The 13,908-nt window shown below is 35.0% G+C and overlaps 1 protein-coding gene across 4 annotated transcripts in view; it reads left to right on the forward strand.

The window, feature by feature from the left end:
• Positions 1–4,496: 4,496 nt before the first annotated feature.
• The window catches only part of LOC131043479 (uncharacterized), a 47,301-nt gene continuing 37,889 nt past the window's right edge, over positions 4,497–13,908 (forward strand). The window contains exons 1-2 of one of the 4 annotated variants that reach the window (XM_057976680.2): positions 4,502–4,724; positions 6,292–6,397. The gene's annotated coding sequence lies outside the window, so the exon portion shown is untranslated. Of the gene's footprint in view, positions 4,762–6,291; positions 6,398–13,908 lie in introns of all 4 variants that reach the window. The other 3 variants (XM_057976679.2, XM_057976681.2, XM_057976682.2) reach the window with 3 other exon arrangements.

Below are 13,908 nucleotides of genomic sequence, written 5' to 3' on the forward strand. Positions count from 1 at the left end.
TATTTTAGACTGATTCACCCCCCCTTCTCAGTCCTGCCTTGGGTCCAACAATTGGTATCAGAGCAAGGTTCCTCTTGAGTAAGCTTAACCACTTGAGGTAGATTCAATATGTTGCAAGACATGCATTACCAAGTTTCAATCTTTGATGGTACAAACTTTCCGTATTGGAAGGAGAGAATGTGATTTTGTTCATAAAATCCTATTGAATTCGCCTAAATTCTACAAGCCTACAAGATGTTCTATACAAGAAAGCAATGATTTGAGTAAGTGTACCATTGATCATCTTATTGGTACTTTAGTAACATTTGAAATTTCAGAAATGGAGGAAGAGAAAGGAGAAAAGAAAGAAGAAGTATTTAATGTTTCAAGACATGATGATCCAAAATGCAGTGGAGATATAGATGAAGCTGAAGCAAACTTTGTGAGAAGATTGCAGCGAAGCACTGGAAAGTTCAAAGGTAAGTTACCTCTGAAATGCTTTTCTTGTTGTAGAATTGGACATTATGCTTCTAATTGCACTTACAAAGAAGACTATAAGAGATTAGATGATTATGTTGTTGCATTAAGATGCTTGATTACTTTCTTATGCCTGGTTGTGAGAACCATTGTGTTGTTGTTTATTGCACACTTGATTTGGATACTAGACACCTTTTGGGGTTGTCAATATGGTGTAATATAGACCAATGTCTCCTCTAATGATCGAGATAGACTAAATAAGTGATTTCAATTATTGCATTTTGGAATATATTGATGTTTAAGTTGAAAAGTGATGTTAACTTATTAGTTAATTAAAAAGTAATAAATCATATTTTATGCTGTTTTATTTTGTTTAGGAGATGAAATGCCTATAGTCGTGATTGACGTTATTCATGTTAGATGCAATAATTGAGCATATTTAGTTTGAGAGGGTTATATTGTGATGTACTAACTATATTATTATGTGTCTGTCAATTGGGGAATGATTATATACGTGTTTTTGCTATATTATACATGTACAATAATATTGTGTAATTGAGTGATGTAGGTGTAAGGCATCAACTCCACCTAGATCCATAGGTCCGAGCATGCTCATTTCCCTAATGGTGGTTACAAGAGATAACACATTGGCCATTAATGTTACCCTACCACACCCATTGTTCTTAATTTGGACAATTTACTTGATCATATGTGTTCACACCTCTAGTTACCATTTTGGCATGTCCAATATAACTTGATGCATAATTGTGCGAGACCTTTAACAACCACGTGCGAATTATTATCATTTAATGTGCTTATTAATGATATTTAATATTATCGAGGTGATTAAATATTTTAGTGCATAATATGTCCTACTTGCATTCAAAATGTTGAATTCAGCACGATTTAGTTTATGGGGTTAACTGGCGATTTTATTATTGATTCAAGTTTCAACTTATTTTACTATTCCACTTCTAAAAGTGAATTTATATTGTGAATTAGTGTCCATTTTTCAGCACTTAGTTTTATTTTTTCCATTTGTGCTCTAAAAAACCCCACACTTGAATTTTGGATTGTTCATTGTGGGAGATCTACTTGGAGAAATCTTGTGGGTAGAGGCTTGATTAAATTTTGTTGATGAATGCTACTGAATGTCTAAAGGATTTGTCCTCTTTTGCGGTATGTGCACCACATTTTCATTTTGAAGTTTTGAGCAAGATTAGAGTTAAGAACTCAATTTCTCCCTTGTTTTGCAATGTGATTGTTTTAAACTTGTTGTAAATGTATTGTTAGATGATTTCAAACATATCTTCCATTTAAGCTTTCTCATTTTAGTGATTGCATAATTTGATTGATTCAAATTTTGAAAACACGGTTTCATATGGTGTTATGTTGCCCAATTTTGTATAAAATGGTTGAAATATTAAATTGAGAGTGTTTTTAGGGTGTTGGGTTTATGAGAATCAAATGAGCATTCTTTCTTTTTTGTTTTTTAGTAGTTTTAAAATTTGAGATTTTTGAGGTCCACCAATGGTGGAAGGCCATGAGATGGTTTTGGTTCAAATTTGTGATTTGAGTAAAAAGTGGATTTTGATAATTATGAATTGATTTTATAATATGGAATGATATATTTATGTATGAGATTTCCAATTTGGGATCGTGTTGAATCCATCCTCATGATATTTTGGCCAATTGGGCAATTGTGAGTATATGTGTAAATTGAGGATTCATTGGGCAAATGTGTCATGTGATTGAGATGGAAATTGTTATGATATTCATTGTGGATTTGAACTTGATTTTTTCCTCATTTGTGTAAATGGGATGAACTTTAGGGCTAGGTACTAGAGTGGGTCATGGGGGTTGCTCTTATTAGGGGTTGATGCCCAAAGTTGCTGCTAGGGTAACCCAATGGAGAGTGGGAGTAAGATAAGTGATAACATAATTAAAACTTGGGTTGGGGTAAAAAAATTAATGATAAGATAATTGGATGCCCCTTGCATGCCTTGAGCGCTAGTACAAGGCTAAGGATGTACTGGGAAGGCCTAACCACCTGTGGGGCATTAATTTGGCATGATTGAGTCTCCTTGTCTGTATGAGAGCACTACTTGTTTCCATGTGGTTCCATCCCTTTGAGAACACACAATGACACTCCTTACACTAACACTCTAGTATCTAGGTCTTGGTAGTTTCAATAGCACCCAATAGATTTATTGTTGCTGCTCATTTTGGTTATTGCATTGTGACATATATTGCAAGGCAAATTTGGTGTTGATATTTGATGGTGCCTTCTTGTCCTTAGTGTTGCCAATCATCAATGCGTCCTATCCCTTTGGTGTTTACTTATTGTTGCTCGACACCTTTCTTATTTGGTTGTTGCTCTATGATGATAATGATGCATTGTTGATGGTATTTCTTAACTTATTATTGCATTATGATTCTTTCTTGGTTGAGTTGTTCACGTTGAGTGTATGCTCCATGCTTGGCATTGTGTAAGTCCATCACTACCCCTTGTATGCTATGTATGACTGCATGGGTCGTCTGACTATCTCCATGAGCATAGTGAGGTGAACCTTAGGGTTCCACATGGTTGCGTGACATTCCAAACCACCGTTGGGGATTAAAGGTCTTGAATCATGATTGACTTGGAGAGTTCTTCCTCATTCCTCAACACTTGTCCTTCTCATTCTCTCATTTTTTATAAAGTTGTAACTAGTTGCATATTGAAATAAACCTTGTGAATATTAACTATATATGTATTGAACACTCCAAGAGGAGATGGATATAATTGAAATATATTGATTTGGATTAGTCTATCTTTACGCGTTTCGATATTGGAATTAGGCACAATCTATGATCTTGTATGTTCATCAATTTTTAATGCATTATGGATATGTTGTAGGAACACTTCAATTGTTTTTCCAAGAGGCGGGGATGCAAGTGAATAATAACAAAACTAAAGTTATGATCTTTACCTTGAAGAGAAAGAAAGTTTAGATGGAATTTGTCTTTGAAGGCAACTCCTTGCAAGTGCTTAATGATTATAAATATCTTGGCCTTGACTTCCACAATAAGCTCAAGGAGACATGTAAAGCATACAAGACACAAGGAAGATGGAAAGCCTTATACTCATTACAAAACATATGCAAAAGTGCTTAATTGTGGGATTGAAAAACTAAAAAACCTCTTTTGGATTGTTGGTGGTATCAATGGTGCTATATGGGTGTGAAGTCCAGGACAACAATACATCAATATTGAAGTGGAGATAGATAGAGAGATTACAAAAATATTTAATCACGAGTAGCCTCAAAATAAAATCATATGTTCCATATGTGATTATGTTGACTAAAGCTAGTGCCTTTCCTGTGGAGGCATCGACTATGGTTCGACTACTAAGTTATCCAAAGAGGCTAGAGAACATGGAGCTCCCATGTTTGCCCAAAATGGTAGTAGAAGAGAAATTATATAGAAGGATAATCACGTGGATGTAACAAAATAACAATTAGATGAATAAGTGTGGCATTATCATAAAAGAGTGCTCAAACAACAAAGGGACAATCAAAGATCATGTATAAGGAAAATTCAAGGAAATCATGTGGATAAGGCCTTGGGAGGAAAAAGAGAATAACTATATCAAGCATTTCAATTACACATATGACCATGCACAAAAGAATTGAATAGGAGCTAAAATAAATTTAGAAGCCAAAGTGCTAATAATTTAGCTTAGAACTAGTTCACATAAGCCTAGATGTGAAATAGGAAGGTGAGTGATACCTAAAGAAAAGTAGGTAGATAACAAATGCTATTATTGTATTATGAAAATGGTATAAACAAATTAACTTTATGTCATGAAATGTCCAACTTATAAAAAATATTTGAATTAATTACATCAAAACTCTAAATATGATCTCCCTAAATAATTTATTAAAAAAATAACAAAAATTACAAATTACTTGATGAAGATTTAAAAATCGATGAAAAAAATCAAAAATCAAATAGACTGGTATTTATATGGCTTCTATCCCGGTAGACTATTTCACCTTGTGAACATTATTAAAAACATTAATTATTTTTTCTCTCAGTGCCATTGTAAATTCCTCTCAGCATTAATTATCCATTTTGAAGTAACACTGCATCATTTGCTCGGTGTCTCATTGTTTTTCTACGGGAGCAGTTTTGGGTTTGTATTCTTGTTGCTGGGTCGATCATCCCATTGTTTGCAATCGAGCCTGCAAACAAACCCTGCCGCGAGGAACGTCTGTGGAAGCTTGGTGAGCGTGATACATCCTTTCTTCTTCTCTGGAAAATGTACCCTGGTTGCATTTTCTTTTTCCTTTTTGGTTTTTAATCTATTGCATTGTTTTACATATTTGTTCTTGCAGTATTATTTTAAGAGGAAAAAAAGAGAAACCAACCAGCCGCAACGTTATTTTTTATCGTAATAGATCGATATTTCAATTATTTTTGAACTCTAATCTTGAGCTATTTGATTTGAACCTAATTACAAGCTCATTATTTTGAACCCTATCCACTTTTGTGGATAATTACAGACCAAATCCTTTGCTTTTTTTGTTTTGAACCCTAGAAATCTTTGTACAGAATTATATATCAAGTTCTCTGTTATCTCTATTCCATACCCTAGCCACACGTGTGGAGAATTACAGACCAAGTTCTTTGTTTTCTCTATTTCAAATCCTAGCGCTGAGATCATTCCTCTGGTTATTGTATGTAATCTCTGCGTCTCAGAGACCTCTGTAGATCAGTGCACGTCACCATGGATTGGAGGATTCTAGTGGATGTGATAAAACACATTCCTTTAGGACATAGAGTTGTTGCATATCTTTGAATGAAAACATAAATGGTGTCACATGCAGGATTGATTTTAACAAACATAAATATACATTGTTATTCAGATGTTTAAAAACATGATAGAAAATATAGAGAAACTTAACAGATAGAACTTACTCATGATAGAGAGACTAATAGACCGTAAAAAGCCATCAACTTTAAAATTTTCAGATTTCATATACTCAATAACATAAATCTTGAAATTGTATTTATGAATGTTAAAGTTTCAGATTATGGTTATGATTCTGCAGTCAGAAAGTTAAACCTTAAACACTTGGAAACCTTAACTTGGTAACTCCTGTCGTAACTGCTGATTCCGAGTTCTAAAATATACAAACACATCACATTAAAAAGCAGCTAGCGAATACATTACTTAATTCACAAACCTGCAACCATCTTCTCGTTGAATCTGAAAGAAATACAGTGCACTAGCTCAAAAGAAAGGCAGGTTACAAAATAGCAAAAACAAACTTTAAATTGAGATTCCTAAATCTGAGATAAAAAAAACACAGAAAAATTAAAGTCCAAGTTTTGAGCTAGTACAGTGTATTTCTGTTCAGATTTAATGAGAAGGCAGTTGCAGGTTTCAGAGTTCAATATTTGTATTCCCTGTTTTCTTGTCAGTGTGATGTTTTTTTTTTTTTTGAGATTCTTGTACTTAGAATTCTGATCAAGTTTAAGTTTCCTACCATGTAGGGGTTGATTTTGTGAGTGTAGAACGTATTGTCTGAAAATTTGACATGGTATCAAAGCTCATTTGTATATGTGGCTTAGATAAGTGGACTGGATGTATCAAATGGATTATGAAAATATGCATTGAATGAATTAATGAATGATTTTAATGATGTCCTTGAGACTAAGTAGTCTAAGGGGCCAAGAATTGTCCTAAGTTATCTTCAAACTCCTTTTGATATCTGATCTCCTACTATGGATCTTGACTAGGAGGTTAGCAGTTATATTAATCCTTGCTTCTTCAAATAACTCGTGCAGGCTGTCAACTTTCAAGCTATTATCATATTGGGTGCGGATATCTTGATAAGCTGTGCATACCATGATAAAGTGCCATTCCATCTCGAGTGCCCTCTGACTACAAAATGTGCAAGTTTTTTCTTCCCATACTCCTTATGTACAGTCCATTTACTGGTTACACACCAAAGATGATGTGATCCAGTCCTCAACTGTGTAGTTAACAGCCCTGATTTTCCTTTAATAACTGCCACTAAATATGTTTTTTCACCTTTTCCCAAGTTGGGTTAAATTTTTTGATGTAGTAAGCTTTTTTTCATCCAATTTGCTTTGTCCATGTAGCAGTCTTGAATTTTTCCATCACATATTTTTTTATTTCATTATTGGTGTTAGGACATTCATGCTAATTGATGTGCCATTTGCTTAACCATTTGTTGTTTTGCTTCATCCAAGTTTTCTTCCTACGGCCTAGCTCCTCCACCACAAGTATTTTCAATTTTGGGCCAGCGATGGGCATCCATGTTTTCAACCTTCTTTCAATAACTTAGTAGTGGGGTTATTGTGGATGCCTCCAACAGAAAAGTTCCCGCTTCAGCCAAAAGGATCTCATAAGGGATTGTGGATTTGACTTTGAGACTACTCATGATTAGATGCTTTTGGATTCTTTCTGTATTACGGGAAAATTTATCATTGTTAATCAGAATAAAAGGAAATCACGAATCCTATCTAATTAACGAATTTCATAATATCAATGAAAGCATGCAATCGAAACAATAAGGTTATAAATAAATTCAATCAAAAACTCCCTATTGTAGCGACACAAGTCACTTACATTGTTCTTCTCTTTTTTGCGATATGCTGGCTCTTAGAGTTGCGCTTGTTAACTTGCAATATGACACAAGAATTCGAAGATCGTGATTATTGAAAATGAAGGATTGAAACTCAATTTATAGATTTCGAATAGAGGAATTCAACAGTTGAGATGCATTCAATAACATAATCGATCAACGGTTGATATTGGTTGAGACATAACTGATTGAGAGTTGAACTCATTTGATTAATGAGTCAACTGAATTGATTGATCAATGAATTGGATAGATTGATCAGTCTGAATAGATGAGTCTATTCTAAAAAACTGATTGATGAGTTAACTGAGGAGATAACTGAATTGATTGGGAAGTTGACCGAATTGATTGTCGAGTCAGAAAAAGGTGATTGATAGTTAGACTGAAAGTCAATGCCAGTTAGGATTTTGACATGTGCTGTAGGGAATTAGCTTGAAATTCAAATTTGGTTTGCATTTGATTTGAATTTGGATTTTTAAAATCATGAAATGAAATGCGCATTTTATTGAAATTAAGTGAAATTAGAATTTGGGGATTTTTTTGAATTAGAAAATAATAAGTTAGATAATTAAATAAATTCTTTAAATTATTTAATTATTAGAAATTGAATGTAATTAAATAATAAAGATTATTTAATTAAAGGTATTAATTCGCAATTAATTAAATAATAAAATTATTTAATATAAAAAAAATAAGGTTTGCATGGTTAGATGATTGGAGGGAAATTGAATAATTAGAATATGATGAAATGTGATGATTAAATTAGTTTAGAAGAATAATCATTAGATTAATTAAATAATTAAAGAATTATTTAATAAATAAAGAGGAATAATTAACGTGTTAGTATTGTCATTTTTAGGTGTCTACACTTTCCAATTGTCCTTAACTGCAACTTAACATGCTAGTTCCCCAAATACCATAGCCATAAAGAACAACTAGCGATTGACAAACCGAAAAGGGTTTTCTTGGTTTTCCAATCCCAAAGTTTTTGAAGTAGACGAGAAGCTCTCCATCTTCCTTGTATCTTTTTTGCTTTACAAGAGTTCCAACTAAGCTTGTAGTGAAAATCAATCCCAACTTCCAAGATAATTGTATTCTTTCACCATTTCCAATGGACTACCTTTAAAGAGAAAGCTAATTTGTTTTTGTTTTCTAGTAATTGAAAAAATCACGACTTTGGTCTTGGTGATGTTCACTTGCATACTAACCTCTTGGCAAAAGCTTTCCAAGGCTTTCAAATGTTCTTTCAACCCATGGGTTGTATTACACTTGGGAAAACCTAACTTAGTGAAAACTTATCTATTTTAAAATACTAAACTCATGGTACATGTATTAGCCCATACAAGGCCGCCTTCAATCTAAATTCATAAGTATCTGGCCCATGGTCCTCAAAACCTCTGGCAATTGAAGCAAAAACCTCAAAAAGATTGACTCCTGTAATGTCCCCACTTTGAAATACAATTTAATGATAAATGATAATAATAAAATAAAAATTAAAATATAAAAGAATACAATTAAATATTATTAAATTTTAATTAAGTTAATGAATGGTCAAAGAAATGAAATGAAAAATTGTCTCCCTCAAACATGAGATTTAAAAAGGAGAAGAGAACCTCATTTGAGGGGATAATTTGGGGAATCGGAGGTGCAGATCTAATTTAAATAAAAGTGCAAATCTGATAGTGAAAGGTTGTGTCCCTTTCAAAGGGGCAGAAATAATTAAGAGTTGCACTCTTTCAAAGGGTGGTGATGGTGAAAGGGTGTGCCTTTTGCCAAAGGGCACACTGTTGGCCATTTGGAGGAATTGATTATGTGTTGCATTGATGTTTTGTCATTGATTTCAACACTAGCTTGGTTGCTTTACAGGTATCCTTCTGGTCCCGGTAGGTTGTTTGGTTTCTGGTTGGATTGGATCATCAAGATCCGGTATGGTCCAGTATGTTTGGGTTATGGAATTGGCTTATTCATGCTTCTCAGATTCATGTTTAGTCAGTTGGTTTTGATTTGATGATCAGATGCTATCCCGTATGCTAGTAAGCTTGGTTTCTTGTTCCGGCAAGGGTTTCATCGGCAAAGCTTTGTTGAAGATCTTTGATGTTATGCATAAGTGGTGTTGGTGCAGCTTCTAGTGGAGTTTCAGGATGCCAATGGTGATTGTGTTCGAGACTTAGTTGATTGGGTTCATTGCTTTACCGTGTGTGGACCTATATTGGGTCCCGGTATTATCTAGGTTATGGACCGGCTTAATGTAACGTGTGGACCTCTCGATGTGTTTCCAGGATGTCGTATGGGTTGGATATTATTTGTTTGGTCTCAGGCCGACATGTTTTGTAATTATGTAATTGTTTTATTGTCTGGTGGCCGACCTTATTGTTTGTGGTCGAGGGTTTGTATATATATGATGGAAGATCTCATTGTAGATCATATGTGTAAGGGATATGGAATGTAATATGTGCGAATAATGTAATAATCATTCAGACAGAGGATTTGGTCGATCATTGGTGATTGAGTTGGGTTTATGTAAGAGGATTTAGTCCTCAGGTATTGATTTTAATCGGAACTGTATTCAGGGATAGGAGATGCTATCTTTGCAGTTCATTCTTTTCTCCGGATTGTAGTCTGGATTTTTATGTAGTCAGTGAGACTCCTTTTGTGATGAGCAGTGCGTTCTAGGCTGTTGGCTTTCTTGCAAGTGCAGGTCCCTCAGTTGTAATCACATACTTACTGCAGAAGTATTATCTGACTGTAGGTAGGCTTCCCATCGTGGTTTTTCCCTTTACCGGGTTTTCCACCGTGGTTTTTCCCTTTACCGGGTTTTCCACGTACAAATCTTGGTGTAACGTGGATGGTATTTATTCTCTAATTGTTGTTTATGCTTAATTGGTTTATCTGCTATTTCGGTAATTGATTTATGCATTCTGTTATTGATCTTTTGGGTTTCGGTATTAAAGTTTTAATTGCTTAAGGTTACTGTAATCTGGTGACAACTGATTCACCCCCCCCCTCTCAGTTGTCTTTCGGTTATTTGAACTGTCTAACAATTGGTATCAGAGCTCTGGTCCTCTTTGCAGAAGCTCAACCGATTGAGGAAGATCCTATGGTGACTAACAGTTCAAGTTCATCTAGTTCATCTGCTGCTATCTTTCGGAGAGATATTCCTAGGCTTGATGGAACAAATTACAGAGTATGGAAGATTCAGATGGAGACTCATCTGAGAGGTCTCAGTAAGGAGATTTGGGAGATCGCAGAGAATGGTGCTACACCTTATAATCCGACATCTGGCAATCCTCCTCTGACAAACTTGGATAAGGAGCTTGAGAATGATTGTAGAGCAAGAGAAGCCCTCTTGTGTGCACTTTCTGATCAACAAATAATGATATTAACTGACAAATCATCTGCAAAGGCTGTATGGGACAAGTTGGAGACTCTTAAAGAAGGTGACCCTACTGTGAAGATTGTTGAACTTGATGGTTACCGGGTGAGATATGAAAACTTGAAGATGGAAGAAGATGAAAGGATTACTGTATTCATGGAAAGGGTAAATGATATTGTTATGAGAATTCAATGTTGTGGTGGAACTCTGAGTGAAGATGAGATAGTTTCTAAAGTTCTGAGAGCTTTACCACCGGCTTACAAGATGAAGGCTACTGCAATTAATGAATTGAGAACAATGGCTAATACTTTTGTCAATAGAGATACCTTGGTTGGGAAATTATTTGCTTTTGAGCTTGAAGAATTTAGACCTTCTGGAGCTGTGAAGTCTGAACCTGCTTTTCAAGCATCAACATCATCAACCGGCAAGCAAGATTGGAAAACTTTATATGCAAGGGAATTGGATGATATGAAGAGAGAAGATGAAGAATTTGAGCAATTTGAAGCCCTATTTGCTAGAAGAGTACCTAAAGGACCGGTAGGAAGTAAGTATGAAGGAAAATCACCTTTTAAATGTTTTGCATGTAATAAGATAGGTCATTTTGCATCTAGATGTCTTGAAAGGAATTCAAGATTTGAAGAAAGAGCTAGATCTTTTAAGCCTAACCCTGGATATCAGAACAAGTATAAGTACAGGAAAAACAGAGATAAATAATGCTACATAGTGGATGAGGAAGGTGTGACTGATTCTAATGATGAACTGACACAAGACTTTGCTAGTGGTTTCGACAATGGAAAGGAATGGGTGTTCTTGGCTATCAAGGAAGATGTTCCGGCACTGGAAGAGAATGTACCTGAAGAGAAGGCACTTGCTGCTAAAATTGAAGATAAGGATGAATGGGTAATTGACAGTGGATGTTCACATCATATGACTGGAGATAAAAGGAAGTTTCTATCTTTGCAAGAATTTGATGGCGGTCTAATTAGATTTGGAGATGACAAAGCATGTATGATCAAGGGAAAAGGAACTATATCATTGGATGGTAAGCACAATACTGATAATGTTTATTATGTTGAAGGTTTAAGGCATAATCTTTTGAGTGTAGGACAATTGGTGGATAAGGGATTTCAATTACAGTTCAAGGATGGAAAATGCAAAATCATTAATAGATTTGGATTGGAGATTGCAACTGGTACTCAGACAAAAAGTAATATATTTCATTTGAATTCTGGTGAGAAAACATGTTTGATTGCACAAATTGATGAGAGTTGGCTATGGCATAAAGGCCTATGTCATGTGAATTTTGATTGCATTGTAAAGATCAGTTCAACTAAGGCAGTTAGAGATATACCTAAGATTGTGAAGCCTTATAATCCGGAATGTAAAGAATGTCAAATGGGAAAACATGTTAGAACCTCCCTTAAGAGTATACAAGACAAATCTAATGATGTACTTGATCTTATTCATACTGATTTGTGTGGCCTTGCTAGAGATAAAAGTTTTCAAGGTGATAGATATTTTATGCTAATCATTGATGATTATTCTAGAATGATGTGGGTTACTTTTTAAAGGGAGAAATCTGAGGCTTTTGAAAAATTTAAAATCTTTAAAGCTAAAGTTGAGACAGAGACATGATTGAAGGTTAAATGTTTAAGGTCAAATCATGGTGGAGAATTCACATCCGGTGAGTTTAATAACTTTTGTGAGAAGCATGGTATAAGGAGACAATTTTTTGCTCCCCAAACACCTCAGCAAAATGGAGTTGTGGAAAGGAAGAACAAAACTATCTTGGATGTTGCTAGAACAATGATGATGGAAGCTAGTCTACCTCATATCTATTGGAGAGAAGCAGTAAGCACAACAGTCTATACATTCAACATAGTACATATCAAAGGAGAAACTGATAAGACACCTTATTGTTGATGTGTGTTTTATGCACATAACATTTCAGAATAAAATACCAAAGTAATTTACCCTCTCTTGAACACAATCATCTCAGATGCTAAGGGTAAGATCAACTAAAATGATTCCAAGGTTTCTACATTTTAGGTCTTGACGAGTGGGTAACTCAATGGTTGATGTGAATTGTTGTGTTCACTTGGGGACTTATGCAAATGTTAGGATTATCTTCTTTGATCATGAAATATGCGGAATAGGTGTGCTAACAACTTAGGATTTAGCAATGTAGCTCTGGGCTTAATTCTTACTAAAAAAAATGGGCAAAAAGAATAGGATTCAGGAAGTCTATTCTAGGCCTAGGAATGTAGGAAATGATGAACAAATCTAGTGGAATCAAACTAGGCAAGGTCTCACAAATAGGTATTGACACAAGCTTAGTGCAATCGTCTAAGGCATACTTATGGATTTTCAAACTTTACCATCAAACGTTGACACTATCCAAGTTGACGCTTGTCAAGGGATACATAATAATTGAAGTTAAGCTTACACAAATTTCCAGTTGACCACACAAGGCGCACTTACTAGTGGCAAGAGACTAGTGGTATGGATTAATGATTCCACACAAATGTATTCAACAAATCTTCCACTCAATCTAATAAACATGAAAACAAATTCTAATCTAAAATTCTAATCTAACTTGGAGGAATTGAGAACCATGAATGCAAAGACAACATTTGAAGAGCAAAATCACCAACAATTGAACAATGATTATGATTCAAATAGCTGCAACATATACCAACAATTCTACAAAAACTCTCTTACAAATGAGAGACAAGGAGGTATATATAGAGTCTCTTACAAAATGGATGGCCAAGATTGATACAAGATCAACGACCAATATCATGCAAAACCCTAGAATTGGCCTAATTAGGGTTTACATAAAAAATGGTGCCAGCAACATATGGCCCAATAAAAAGATACCTAGTGATCAAATAAGGAATCTTCTAGAAGATTCCTCCATGCATCTCTCTCTCTCCTAGCAAACTCCAAGAATCTAGCCAATACAGAATCTAACTCCTCCATGGAAATGCTAGGTAAGGTATCTTGCTGCAAATGAATCACGTCCAATGAATCCGAGCAAGCGTCCAAAGTGTTCTCCCAATCTGGCATGAGTTTCTGCGAACTATGAACATGAATCAACAAAGAGACCAAGTCATCTATCTGACTCTTCTTCAAAGAGTCCAACTGACAAAAATACATAAGTTTCATCTTGTCTCTTAATTCGGCTAAGTGTAAACCACTAGCATCACTAACATCGACACCCAATAATTCCTCAATTGAGGCAAGGATCTTTACCGGAATGTCCTTAATCAATCCTTCCATCTCCATACAACTCAACTGGGCGTTCTCATAAGTTGATCTCTTCATGACCAATGAACAATACCAGCCATGGAAATCGTATTTGTCTCCACTATGCACAATGCTCTTGCTGATCAAAGTGGAGTTAGGAATCTTCTTCAAAGC

This window comes from Cryptomeria japonica, chromosome 11, assembly GCF_030272615.1.
Source record: "Cryptomeria japonica chromosome 11, Sugi_1.0, whole genome shotgun sequence".
Classification (NCBI taxonomy): domain Eukaryota; kingdom Viridiplantae; phylum Streptophyta; class Pinopsida; order Cupressales; family Cupressaceae; genus Cryptomeria; species Cryptomeria japonica.